We start from the raw sequence: 15,104 nt of genomic DNA on the forward strand, positions 1-15,104 counted from the left end.
CTCAGTGGATAGAGCATTGGCCTGCAGACTGAAAGGTCCTGGGTTTGATTCCGGTCAAGGGCATGTACCTTGGTTGTGGGCGCATCCCCAGTGGGGGGTGTGCAGGAGGCAGCTGATCAATGTTTCTAGCTCTCTATCCCTCTCTCTCTTTCTCTCTGTAAAAAACTCAATAAAATATATTTAAAAAAAAGAAAAAGAAAAAAGAAAATCTTGTGCTTCAACTGGGGTGGGGGGGGAGTTAATGTGCACAATAAAGTATGCCTCACTTTTTTTTATTCAGAAGATACTTTTTAAATTTTAACATATATTTATCCTATCTTTGGTGATACATTTCTATGTTTTAACCACAGTAAATCAAATGTACACAGAAACACCCCCCACTTGACTTTTATACCCAGGGTCCAGCTGCCCACAGTAGTCTACTATATTTTATTACTTATGAATCCTTTCAGAGCTTCTTCATACATATATAAGAAGTATGTATACAGATATTTATTGTCCCAATTGTTCTACACATAAAAGTATTTTGTCCTAAACCTTGGTGTGTGTTTTTTCCAGAGGCTTCCGAATTAGCACATAGACAGCTTCATTCTTTTTTATGGCCTCACTAGAGGCCCGGTGGGTCCCTCAGCCTGGCCTGCACCCTCTCACAATGGGACCCCGGGGACATCCTCCTTGCAATCTGGGACTGCTGGCTCCTAACCACTCACCTGCCTGCCTAATTACCCCTAACCACTCACCTGCCTGCCTGATTGCCCCTAACCACCTCTGCCTCAGCCACCGCTGCCACAGCTTCATCCTGAAGGACATCCAGAATGAAGCCTGGAAGGCCACATATTATAGATTCCATTTATATAAAATTTCCCAAACAGGCAAACATATAGAGACAGAAAATATATTAGTGGTTGCTTAGGGCTGGGGAAGAAGGGGAGATTGGGGTAACAGCGAAGGATGTGGATGAAAATTGGGACGAAAAAGTGACTGTGGTGATGCTTGCACAGTGCTGTGAATGCACTAAAATCTGTTGGATTTTATGCTCTAAATTAGTGAGTTGTGTAGTATATTAATTATATCCCAAACTCTTACTAAACAAATGTAATTACTGAGGAGTGAGTGCCTGGTAGTGGTGGAGGATCAACACTGGACTCTCATGATTGCCCTAACTCGAGAGCCTACTGAATCTTGATGGTCACTACAGTCTAACACACAGAAAACATTTCTGAAAAAGCCCCATTTGGAGCCCCGGGACCCTGAGACCACCACCTGCCATTTGGCAATTGTACCAGTAAAATGCACCAACCACCACCTTCACCTGGCTGGTCACCCTGTACCTCGTGGCTTTTCTCCATATTGAGATGAACTATAAAATGAGAGAACGTTGGCACTCTCGAGGCACGTGTATCTACGTAGCATACTGTCCAAAGGTGATTTAAAACAGACCTTTTAGACACATGCCAATAAGTTATGTGGTTAGTGAGTCAAGTGTGCACCTAAGGGAGGGGGTTCTTTGAAGGCCATTCATCACTCGCCATCCATTCCTCCATGGAAAAGCACCATTTGTTAATCCCATTCACTGTGAACGGAGTCTGCGACTGACCTCATAAAAAAGAGCTCCTATCAATCAATAAGGAAAAGACCAGTAACACATTAGAGGGGAAAATATACATGAAAATATAGTTCACAGGGGGACAAAAGTAAGTTTGCCTTTAATCTAAGTTTTCCCCCACAAGGGAAAAATGCAAGTTAAAACCACCTCAAAATTCTACATTTTTCCCTGTCTGAGTAGCTAATGTTAAAAAGCTTACATGTAGGTGGGCTTTCAGAAGTGGTAAGAAATAAGACCCTCATGCATTATTGCTGCAGAAGTACACTGGGCCCGTCTCCCTGGAGGACAAGCAGATAGCACAGAACAACATGTGCAATGCCCGTGTCCCCAGGCCCGGAGCGTCCTTCTAGGAGTCATGCTACCGAGGCACTTCCTGTCTTTTTCCTCTCTATTCCAATCTCCACTCTGTGCCTCACTGAAATCAATGAATGGGTTATAATTCCATTAAACTCTACAAATTAATTTCTTTTGACTATAAGAACTGACAGTCAAAAAAAAAAAAAACCCATAAAAAACCTACATGCCTTAATAACTAAAGAGAAACCTTAACAGTTCTTTCTATGAAGATTCACAACTATAAAAGTAATAAGGAAGCTCCCAAAATATTGCACTTAGATTGGGTTAATAATAATCTTACTCGACAAGAGCTAGCTAGCGTTACCAGTCTAGGAAGCTGAGTCCAAATAACCAGCGTATGTGAGACCATAGCGCCCCCTGCTGTTCCAATGCTAGAACTAATTTATGTGGTAGGTTTCAGTCAACACTTTTTTGTTAACTACTGGCCTGTGTTCCTTGCATTGCCTATGACTTCCTGATCATTACCTTTGCTCTCTTAAAGTTCACGGCGAGCTACTTGCATCAGATAGGCTCGCCTCCTACTTCTCAGTGAAGATCAATATTCCTTGATAGTCTTCATCTCACCTCCAAAGGAGGCTTGCCCCTTTCACTGTGGTTTCCCAGTTGTTTCTGCCATCCTTCCATTTACCTGTTCCAGTTTTACCTGTTCTCCTTCCTCTGCCAGTGTTTCTCTCTGTATTGGCCACCGACTCTGTGCCTACATTGCATCTTGACCTTGGACCCACAGACAGCCTACCATTTCCTCGCTCACTGCCCCATCTCTCTGCACCTGTTCATCTCCCATTCTTTCCTTAACCCAGGCTTTCATAAAGGAGGTCCATGGACCACCTACATACTACTCAATTGGTTGCTTGCTAAAGTGCAGATTCCTGGGCACCCTGAATCAGACCTCCAGGATCCTGGAGCCTGCATTTATACACACATACAGACTAAAATCCACCCTGTTGTTTTTTTTTTTAACCAAACTATTTGCTTTTGTAGAAACTAGCCATAGCTATCAACCATCTAAAGAATTAAGTGAAAAGGAATCAAACTGGTTTTCAAAGCTTTTGAAAATTGTTCAAAATATCTGCTGTGCCTTCCTTTATAGCCCTACCCCACTGATGGCAGGCTTGGCCACATGACTTACGTTAGCCGAAGCGATGCCTGCCCCATTCACACAGACGCTGTGAGAGCTTTTGCACAGTTCTGCGTATTCTTCCCACAGCCAGAACTGATGGTGTCCCAGAGGGGCTGCTGCTTCAGCCGGGGCCGTGCAGGAGCAGAGCTGTGCACACAACCCACAGTGGAAACGAGATGTAGGTGAGAAGTAGCTTGTGGTGGGATTGTGATGTGGAGACCCGTTTATCCTGCAGCCCGGTGCTGCAGCCCCTACTTCACAATTTGCTTTTCTAACTCTATCTCACACTGCTCCCTACCACCTACTCCACTTCCTGCCAAACTGGATGACTTGCTTTTCCTCACTCACAAGTTTTTCAAACTCTATGCAGTTGTTTGCTTTCTGTTTCCTGCATATCAACCACACCTCTCAAAATCTGACCTTAACCTTCGAAGTCCATCTCAAATGCCACTTCTGTGAAAGCCTTTCCTCACCCCCAAACGTTAGGACACCCTTTCCTTTCAATCCTCTCTAATAGGCAACTACTGTAACTTGTTTATTTTTATTGTGGGTGTTTTTTTTTTTTTTTAACACTTTTTCTTATCATTTTCCCCCCAAAGATCATAAACTCCTTGAGATTACAGACAAACTTATTCATGAATGTATTCACTGAAATACAAATAGTAGTTATCCATATAAGTATTTATTGAATTAGATTTGATTTTTTTGTTGTTGTTGTTAATCCTCATGAGAATATCTTTTCCATTGATTTTTAAAGAGAGTGGAAGAGGAGAGAGGGGGTAGTGAGAGAGAAACATCAATGTGAGAGAGACACATCAATTCCTGCCTCCCACACATATCCCGACCAGGGTGGGGGGGATCAAACTTGCAACCCAGGTATGTGCCCTTGACCTGAATCAAACCCAAAACCCTTCAGTGCATGAGCCAACGCTCTAACCACTGAGAACACACCTGCCAGGGCTAAAGGCAGATTTTAAAGAATGCCTAACATCTCCTATGGAGGCGTGTGTTTGAATCCCACTCTTGACAGAATAAAATAAAATAAAATAAAATAAAATAATAAAATAAAATAAAAGAATGCTTAACATATTTGTTGAGCAAGCAAAACTAAGATACAAGTTGAATTATTTTCAATAGCTAAGATTCCTGCTGAACAAAATATAGCTGAAAGTTTAACCTATGTGTGTGAGTTGTAATCATCTGTAAACAAACAAACAGCATGCCTCCCCCAGGTCCTGACCTTTATCCCTTTGTCTCCCTTACTAAGCCCAACAGATCTTACAGCAAAACTTCACCAAAGAAAACAATGTATTATAAAGTTCTGAATTTCATAGTTATTGTTCCTGTTGGGAAGCCTGGAGGTAGATGGGGGAAAGTGGGGGGGTGAGGGGGGTGGAAATTAGTGGGTGGGTGGAAAGAAACAAAAGAACCTATATGCATATATGCATAACCTATGGACACAGACAATAGGGTGGTGAAGGCCTAGGGCAGGGTGGGAGGAGAGTTAGAAGGGGTCACCTATCTCTTTTCCTGCCCTCTTCCAGCTTCCTTTAATCCAACGCCCTCTGAAACATTTTGGCAATAATTGCAAAGCTTCTTCAGGTTTTTCTAAATCTAATTTTATAGGAATCAGAGATATTTTTGAACTATTTATCAATCTTATGCTGTGTGATGTTTTACTACATGCTGAAGGTGAAAGTACTTTATATTTATTAGGGATGCAAAGTTGCTTGCCAGGGCACCCAAAACCAGACATCTGTGCCAAGAAAAAATGCCATTCATTCAGCCTTATCATTATCTCCGGAAAGGACACATTTCTTCTATCCCAAACTCAAATTGATACAAAAATACATAAAGATTTCTGATCTTTTGTCAGCCATTTGCCATCTTTGATGTCAGCATTTTCTAAATCATATTTTGTGGAACAAAAGCATCTCTCTATCCTACCTAATAAAAGAGTAATATGCAAATTAATCACCACTCGGCTACACCCACCAGCCACACCCACCAGCCAATCAGAGCAAGTATGTACAATAGATTAACCCCAACCAAGATGGCTGAGGCCACAGAGAGCAGGAGTGAGACTTGGGTTTCCCCAGCAATAGAGGAAGGCAAGCTTCTGCAGGCCTGGCCAGCCTAAGCCTCCACTCTGGGCTGCAAAGTTTCAATTATAGAAGGTAAACAAATCCAAACAGAAATGGCGCAGCCACAGAGTGAGCAGGGGACCTGGCTCTGATCCAGGCTACAAAGTTTCAATTGTAGAAGGAAAATAAATTCCAGATACCAGGGCCTCCACTTGGGTCACCAGGGGATGTGGCTGGCCTGCAAACTACCACAGGCCCCTCACCCAGGCTGCCCCATGCCCCAAGAAAACTCTCACCCTGCTCCAAGACATCCTTCAGAACAAACCAGCTGGCCCCCACCAGTGCACCAGGCCTCTATTCTATCGAATAGAATAATATGCAGACTGACCATCACTCCCACACACAAGATGGCTGCCCCCATGTGAACACAAGAGGGCCACCACAGATGGCCAGCAGGGGAGGGCAGTTGGGAGGGACCAGACCTGCAAGGGAGGGTAGTTGAGAGGGACCAGGTCTGCAAGGGAGGGCAGTTGGAGGCAATCAACCCTGCAGGGAAGGGCAGTTAGGGGTGACCAGGCCGTCAGAGGAGGGAAGTTGGGGGGAAACAGGCTGGCAGGGGAGCAATTAGACATCAATCAGGCTGGCATGGGAATAGTTAGGTGGTGATCAGGCTGGCAGGCAGAAGCAGTTAGGGGCAATCAGGAAGGCAGGCAGGAGAGCAGTTGGGAGCCAGCAGTCCTGGATTGTGAGAGGGATGTTCGCCTGCCCATTGGGATCAGGCCTAAATGGACAGTCTGACATCCCTTGAGGGGTCCCAGATTGGAGAGGGTGCAGGCTTGGCTGAAGGACACCACCACCCTCAACCCTCATGCATGAATTTTGTGCACCAGGCCTCTGGTATATGGATAAATGTTTAGCAACAAAGAAAGGCCTTATTGGGAGATCAGTGATCAAATAAGTTTGAAGAAAACTAAAAATTGGACTTCGTCCCCTTTGGGGAGTCATCATTTATATAGGACCTTTCTTGTAGTCTTTCTTTCCCTTAGCTCACATAGTTTATATTCCCTTCATAGGCCTAACTATTTGCATTCTTTCCAGGTATATGCCAGAAATGTTTCCTGGTAGTTCCAGGAAGTGACAGCTGCTCCCTCATTACAGCAATGTTAAAATGCACCCACCTGTTTTTAGGACTCGCCATCTTGATTAGGTTTCAGGTATTCCTAGGATTAGAGATGGTGCAGTGGCTGGTCATTTAACAAAAGCATGTTTCCTGCCATTTTCTGTTGAAGGTACAGTGGTTTATCTGTCAAGGCTTTTTCCTTACTATGAAAACAGTATCCACTGCATATTTTAAATTTCCTCAGCAGGTGATTTGGGTCAATGTGGCTAGATTTGATTGTAGGTGTTTCTCTTCAATGCCAATTTAAAACCAAATACTTGTGGTGTTCAGCAAGACTCAAATGGGGCTGCTCAGACAAGAGGAAGGCCTGTGTGGCCCAAAGAAGATATTGCCACTTAAGAATGTCATGCCGAGGACCTCCCCAAGATGGTTGGACAGAAGGCTCATCACTTTTCCTCCCCTTTGGGAGGGAAAGTATACAGTCACACGTGAATCAATTCCTTGTGAGTGAAATCCAGAACTAGTTGAGTGAGCCCTACACTCAATATGCCCTGCACATTATGGCGGGAAGCCACCATTTCCAATAATACCGTGAGAGTGCACCAAGGAACACTAAAGATGGATGGACCTTGAGCGTTAGCAGGGCTGACGCTAAGCACCAATTGTTTGTGCTAAGATAGTGGTGGCTTGAAGCAATTCCCTGACCTGATAGCCTCCAAGTAAATGTTTACTGGATCTTTACTGACCTTAGAGATGGTCTGTCTGCTACCTGTTTGCCCTGCTTTACTGAGTGCAAGATGTGTATCTAAAACTGAATAAAAAGCCGATAAGCCCAGGTCTCGGTGTGTCTCTTTAAGAAAAAGGTTCCACTTGGCCCCAATGCCTTCTAAATTCATATTTCTTGTACAGCATTTTCATTTGTGTGTCGGCCCCTCCTTCAGATCCTGAACCCAACTGCGAAGGCACATTATGATTGAGAAAACACACCAAAATGGGCAGGAAAGGCTGAGATACACTCTCACCACAAACCTCATGCCCAGCACAGCACCTTATAGTTAGGAGGGAACCCAAAACTCCCAGCTTGTCCCTGGAGAGCAAAGCATTTGGACCACACATATAGCACCCTGACTTTTATGGCTGCTACATAAGGGACAGGCCCACAGTCCCCAACCTCTGACATCCAACAGGACTCACCATTCAGGAGTCTTGCAGAAACACGCTAAACAAGACAGCACTGTACAAAAATTAGGTGTGTTTCTAAACACTAACAATAAAATTCTAAAAAAAAAAAAAAATAGGAAAACAATTCCATTTATTGATATAATAGCATCAAAAATAAAACATTTAGAAATAAATTTGACTGAAGAGGTGAATGACCTATACACTAAAAACTCTAAGATGGTGATTAAAGAAATTGAAGAAGATACAAATAAATTAAAAGATATTCTGTATTCATGGATTGAAAGAATTGTCCACGCTACCCCAAATGATCTACTGATCCAATACAATTGCTATCAAAATTCCAATGACATTCTTCTCAGTAATAGAAAAAAAAATCCTAAAATTCCTGTGGAACCACAAAAGACTCCAAAAATAGCCAAAGAAATGTTAAGCAAGAACAGCAAAGTTAGAGTTATTACATTCCCTGATTTCAAACAATATTACAAAGCTACAGTAATCAAACAGCATGTATTGGCATAAACACACACACATAGATAATGAAACAAAATGGAGCCCAGAAATAAACTTACACATATATGGTAAACTAATTTTTGGCAAAGGTATCCAGAATACAGAAGAGGTAAAGGATAGTCTCTTCCATCAGTGCTGCTGGGAACACTGGACATCCACACGCAACAGAATGAAATCCCCAACTATCTTACAATACTCAAAAATTCAACTCAGAATTGACTAAGGACTTGAATATAAGACCTGAAACTACAAAAAAACTAAAATAAATCGATTCCAGGTAGGATTGAAATGGGCCTGGACAATGACTTTTTGGTTTAATACCATAAGCAAAAACAAACAAGTGGGACCATATTAAACTAAAAAGCTTTTGCACAGCAAAGAAAATCTTAGCAAAGTAAGGGCATCTGAGAAAATATGTCCAAACCATATGTTCAATTAGAAGTTAATATCCAAAATACATAAGGAACTAATACAACTCAACAACAAAACAAAACAAAAACAAATAACCTGATTTAAATACAAGCAAAGGACCTGGACAAACATTTTTCCAAAGGAGAAGTATAAATGGATATATGAAAGATGTTCAACATCACTAATAATCAGGAAAATGCAAATTGAAACCACAATGAATTTTCCCTCACACCTGTTAGGATGATTATTACTGAAAAGACAGAAGATTAACACTGATGACATGGCGCTATGGTTGAGCATCAACCTATGAACCAGGAATTTGAGGTTCCATTCCCAGTCAGGGCACATGCCTGGGTTTTGGGCTCGATTTCCAGTGTGGGGCATGCAGAAGACAGCCGATCAGTGATTCTATCTCATCATTGATATTTCTTTTCTCTCTCCCTTCCTGAAGTAAATAAAAAATATATATTTTTTAAAAAGATAAAAGCTGGTGAGTATATATAGAGAAGACCCTTGGTGGGAATGTAATCTGATACAGCCACATGGAAAACAGTAAGGAGTTTTCTCAAGAAATTAAACATACAGATACCGTATAAATCAGCAATGTCACTCCTGGATATACATCTAGAGAAATAAAGTCACTGCCTCAAAGAGCTATCTGTACTCCCATGTCCATTGCAAATTTGCAATAGCCAAGGTAGGAAAGCAACTTAAATATCTGTTGATGGATGAATGGATAAAGATGTGTGTGTGTGTGTGTGTGTGTGTGTGTGTGTGTGTGCGCACACATTATTCAGACTTAAATAATATTGTGACATAGATGAACCTAAAGAGCATTATGCTAAGTGAAATAAATAAGACAGAAGAAAGACAATTACTGTATTCTATCACTTATATGTGGGAAATAAAAATAAAGTCAAACTCATAGAAATAGAGAATTAAGGGCTGGAAAGTGGGGGGAAATAAGTAGAAGTTGATAAAGTCTTCTAGAAGGTACAGACTTTCATTTATAAAATGAAAAGGTTCTAAGGGTCTAGTATAGCATGGTGAGTATAGTTGATAATACTTCATTGTATAATTGAAATTTGATAAGACTAGATCTTAAAAGTTCTCACACAAAAAAAGGTTAGTGTGTGAGGTGATGGTCGTGTTAATTCACTTAATGGTGGGAATGCTTTCACAATGAATATAAATATCAAATCACCACATTGTACAATTTAAATATGTTACAATTTATTTCTTCAATTATTCCTGAAAAATAAAAATACATATTTGTTAATTCTTATTTCTTGCCAATAACTGGTTTATGGCTTTAGGAAGAAAAATTTGGGTCAACAATCTAGCGGATAATTGGTATGAATAATCTGGTTCCTTGCTTAGCATTCCACTTCAGGGGGAAAACGATTCCAGGTAGGACTCAGCAGCCTGAGAAAGAGCCCCAGCCTAACTGTTAGCTAGAATTGCTTCCTTTAAGCAAGCACTCAGGTCTAGTGCAAAGAACAAGCTATTGGAGTCCAGAAAGGGTGAAATTTGTTAGGCCCAGCTGTCAGAAACAGGTATATTAGGGTAGTCAGATGGTCATATAACTTTTTATCTAAATTATGACAGTTTTTAGTGAAATGAGGCACTATTAATAATTATACTAGGAAGATGTAAACTGGCACTGTCCTTAGGGAGACACATGGTCACCCTAATTCTGTCACTAGTCAGTCTGTGGAGTTGCTTCCAGTGGTAAACAGTGATCCTATAATTTGTGAACAGGTTTATACTTTTTTCTCTAAAGGTGAGGGATGATGTAAGATTAAGCGACTGTTCTAAGTAATTAGGTAGATGAAGTTCTAAATACAGTAAGCTTTTGAGGACACTAATTCCTTAAAGTTTTATTTTCTATCTTCACAAGTCATTTAAGAAATTGCTTCCTCTTTCCTAACACTTCCATGACTGTAGTATCCTGAATGCTGTAGCTCTTTTCCTATCAGGCACTTCCCATTATTTTCATGTTTGATTTTTAAAAAGCAATACTGTTGCTCACATTTCCCACTAGCCCTGTTTTGGGGGAGGAGGAACAGGGAAAGGAGAGAGTGGGAAGTAGTGGAGGAGGGATATGAATGAGAAATGGAAGTCCAGGGCAGACATTTCCCCCAAATCCTCTATTGGAGTGGACTTGAGACAGAAAAAGCCAATCTTGCTTCCAGAGTATTTCTTCTACTGTGTCACCTTCACCTATTGATTCTATTCCTTAAGGATATGTGTTTTCTACACAACCTGGCCTCCCAGTGAAGTCAGGTCCTCAGTGCCTGGGCCAGGTCTGGGCTGTGGATTCTGGCTCTCTGACACCTACAGGCCACACTTCCCAAGCTCCTGGGGCCATAACCAGAGTCAATGCAGAAGGAAGAGAAGCCAGAGTACTGCTTTGCCATCAGCTGCATTACCTCTAAGGCCCTGATCTTCTCTGCTAGGGTTCAGCTTCCTCTGCGTGACCCTGGCCTTGAGCTTTGCCTCACTTCCTTCCTTTGTCCAATTAGCCTTGGGACAGAACTGGCTTCCTGCTGTTACTAATTTCTGAGTGACCTCAGTCTTCTGCTTGTCCTCTCAGCTTTTTTAATGCTGAGCAATCAATTGCTTAAATTCTCTGTTTAAAATCCTCAAGTACTTTTTCTTTTCTTGGTAGAACCCTGAGTGCTACAATACTCAGTAAAAGAGTGAGCTATTCCAACTTAGAGGAAAACTCATTGGAGGGGCCTTATCACAAAATGGAATATGGATCTTCTCCAGGAAACCTTCCTAAGAATAGATTATTCCAGAACTTCACCTTTTCCGTTTGCTTTATACTTTTACATGCGAAAGACGCAACTCACTGAGCATATCTGTCTCAAAGCTGACCATGTTGTTCACAGGAAAGTCTAACTTATCAGGTACCTGAGTTTCATCTTAGACATTAAGGCATGAAAGAATAAGAGGAAATATTTTAATAAAGGAAACTAGAAATCAAATACTGGCTTGTAAAAAGATGGATCTGGGCTTGTGTATTTCTACTAAGATTAGAAAATACTATAATAGAATATGCAAATGATTTTACACAAATAATACATTAAAATAAATCATGCATATTTTACATTATAAATTTCCTGAATTACATAGTGTATGAATAATCAATGTTTCAAATTGCCTCCCAAAACGGGACAGTTTTGACCCCAAATTATAACAGAATTTGTAACATTAGCAGAAATAAAAATTAATTTTATGTTTAAATTTTAAATACTCCAGGATCTGAAAATATTTTTTTATTAAATAGATGGAAGAATAAAATTATCAGGTTTAGTAACAAACTTGAGGTAAAAATCTGCATTAAATTATCCACACCAAGGAGACTATATCTAAGACTATTTCCTTAATTTATCATAAATATTTAATCTTTCTCAAGTACTTTCCCTTACCTCTGGCCTGCTGGGTCTGGTATTGGAACTTTTATATAATTTCTATACTACAACTTCTCTGGGAGTGTTTGCACACAGGGCTGATTACTCAACATAGACCCATAAGATAGTTTCAATACTGCAACTTGATCAGAACGATGACTTCTCATTTTATGTAAACACTAGAGGCCCGGTGCATGAATTCATGCATGTGTGGGGTCCCTCGGCCTGGCCAGCAATCGGGCCAATTGGGGCCGGTCGGCTGCGGGGGAGGGACTGCGGGAGATTGGCTGGTTGCCCCAATTGGGAAGTTGTACTTGGCTAGCCACCAGTTAGCTGTGGAAGCACAATGACCACCAGGGGGTAGCTCCTGCATTGTCTTCTGGTGGTCAGTGCATGTCATAACTACCGTTCGGTCGTCCGGTTGTCTGGTCCTAATGGTCACTTCGGCTTTTATATATATAGATACAAATCACAGTATGCTGATATTAGACAAATTCAGCTTTAATTCACTAGCCAAAGGAGATTAAGAATATACTATAAAATGTTAATATAGTAAATATCTCAGTACACAAACTATGAAACACTGTATTATTAATTTTTGTACAAATGTATGAGGCCAATGCCATTAAAAAAATGAAATGCGGGCCTGACTATTGTAATTCTAAAAAGGTACCTCAGTTATCTAAATGGAAGTTTGGATACTTAACAAATATTAAAGTAGAACTTCAAATTCTGTAAACTGAGACGCTCATATATGTCAAGTCATCATTAAAAAACCAGCACACAATGTTAGCTATATAAGTTAAATCTGCAGATATCACAGATAATATTCATCTGTTATTTCTGTGAATTTTTCCTAAAATAGTATTTAGTAATAATGAATATCTCAAAAGCAGAGAAAAATGAAGCAGGATTATAACTGGAAATACTTAAAATAACATTTTATTTGCTAGTATGATTATGAAAAAAACACATTTCTAATTAATTCCTAGTTTATTCTTTAAATATATTTTGTTTCTTCAACCAGCACACGGAGAATTCGTATTATACCTGACCATAGTGCATTATGAAAAGCCTTGGCTTCCACTGAAGTCATATTCTGCAACCCCAAATTGGGCTCTGCATGACTGATTGCAAAGGTAGCATTAACATTCTTCCTGAAACAAGCCTCATACCTTTGAGAATGTCCACATTTAACCCATGAGCTCACATCTATAGCAACAATGAACTTTATTCATCTGCTTCCAGATGGAAAACTGGTTTACTTTATAATTAAGTCAGGCTAATAGAAGCCAATATTTCAATTTTAAAAAAATCAAAATTTACTTAAAGAAATCTAAATAGCCTTTCTAAGCTCCAAAAAGCATTTGTCTAAGAAATTCCAAGGCTGCCTTTTCTTTCAGTTTTGTTTTAGTAGATTCTGATATTCAGTAACAGAAAGTCTTTCTGAGAAAACAGCAAACTTCCTTCAGTCAAGGGCATAATTTGAAGCATTATATAATAATGAGATTTAAATTATGTATGGGAAGAAGACTGCAACAAGGTATTAGAAATCTCTCTTTGTATCTTTAGGTTTGGAAAAACATAAACACGAGCCAACACTGCTCAAAGAGGATGGTATCTCCCAGCATTTCCAGAGGCCTGCCACGTGGCTGCGATGATCCTAGGGCTTGATGCCTAGATTTCTGGGGAACCGCAGAGCGCAAGTACTCCATCACAACTTTCTCTCGAGAAGATTAACCCTTAACTACAAAGGTGCAGAAAGTCGTCCGAAGTTGCTCTCTCTAGGTACAATAACCAAATACTAAAATCAGTCAGATAAGTAAAACATGAGAGAAAAAACAACAGGTGGTCAAGGAAAGCAGCAGTAATTCTTACTTCAGTTAAGCAATTTAATGGTGCTTCCGTCTACAGTTGTTCTTCAATCATAAAACAGCTGAATACCTACCTGCCCACAAGAAGTCCTCCTCAAGATCTATCCAGCACGTTAAGGGCTTACTACTCCCCGAATCCTGAGTGATAACACGCGATCTGTAAGACGTGAACATAGGCCACATAAAGAACCAAAAATTCTAAATTCAACCTCTTTTCCTATCTAAATAAATAAAAATTTAATGTTACTTCCTCTGTTTCAACTACTTACCCTCTAAAGCAGTGTTTCCCAACCTTCTCTCATGATGAGAATCACCTGGTGGAGTTGTTAAAACAGATTCCTGAATCCCAACTAAGAAGTGCTAAACTAGAATTTTTGAGAACATATAGGTAAAATTGCATACCTAACTTAGTGCTCTGTATATAAAATCTGTCTTAGAGAGCACTAGTTAAGTATACAATTTTACCTATATGTTCCCAAAAATTCTAATTTTTTATTTATTTATTTATTTTTTTTAGGAGAAAGTTCCTTAGAAGTCCCCACTCTTTGCATGCTTTAACCTTGTGTCAAGTTAACAAAATCAGTATTACTGTTAGCTTAACAAGAATTATTGGTGGTACCAAATAGGAAAGCAGCCATCTGTTTTAAAAATGTGGTATCATACACAATCTTTTAAATTAATATGAGTTCTCAGAACAGGCAGAAAGATGGCTAAACTTCATTATAGACTTATGGTATCACTAAAGCACTTTTAAGAACAGAGTGGATCCAGAGACATGGGAGCGTGTAAAAGATTGAGAAATCTCAGATGGAAGGTATGGGAAGGTGGGTGGGTGGGAGTGATCAACCAAAGAACTTGTGTGCATATATGCATAACCCATGGATACAGATAATAGGATGATGAAGGCCTGGGGGGGGGGGAGGTTAAGGGGTAGGAAGTGGGGTGGGATAAAAGGGGTCAATTGAGAAAAAAGGGGATATATGTAATATGTTCAACAATAAAGATTTATTTTTAAAAGAATGTGAATAACACAAACTGAAGCTAAACATAGCAAAGGGAATTTTTAAAATATTGATAAGAAATTTTGAAGAGTAATGAACTTGAAAACTAGTTCTGATTAATGGCTTTTTGCAGTTTAGGTTCTTACAAGGGTATTTCTTGGATCACATGATCTCACTCATCTAGAGGAAACAATGAACAACACAAACAGACCCAGAGAAAGAGAACCAGTGATCAGACTCTCAAACCTCAGAGAGAAAGTAAGGGTGGATGGGGGTAAGGGGAAGAGATCAACCAAAGGACTTGTGTGCATGCATATGGGCCTAGCCAGTGGCCATGGACAACGGGAGGGGGGGGGGGAGAGGGGCATATCTAGGGAGGGGTTTGGGATGGGAATGGGGGAATAAGGACAATTATGTGAG

General features: G+C 40.2%; 1 long non-coding RNA gene across 1 annotated transcript; it reads right to left on the reverse strand.

The window, feature by feature from the left end:
• Positions 1-12,289: 12,289 nt before the first annotated feature.
• LOC118709279 lies at positions 12,290-13,960 on the reverse strand. The gene is made up of 2 exons (XR_004984891.2): positions 13,688-13,960; positions 12,290-13,593 (listed from the first exon to the last, which is right to left on the reverse strand). It is a non-coding gene; the product is annotated as an uncharacterized LOC118709279 (long non-coding RNA).
• Positions 13,961-15,104: the final 1,144 nt, after the last annotated feature.

The sequence above is a fragment of the Pipistrellus kuhlii genome, unplaced genomic scaffold, assembly GCF_014108245.1.
Source record: "Pipistrellus kuhlii isolate mPipKuh1 unplaced genomic scaffold, mPipKuh1.p scaffold_m20_p_7, whole genome shotgun sequence".
NCBI lineage: Eukaryota > Metazoa > Chordata > Mammalia > Chiroptera > Vespertilionidae > Pipistrellus > Pipistrellus kuhlii.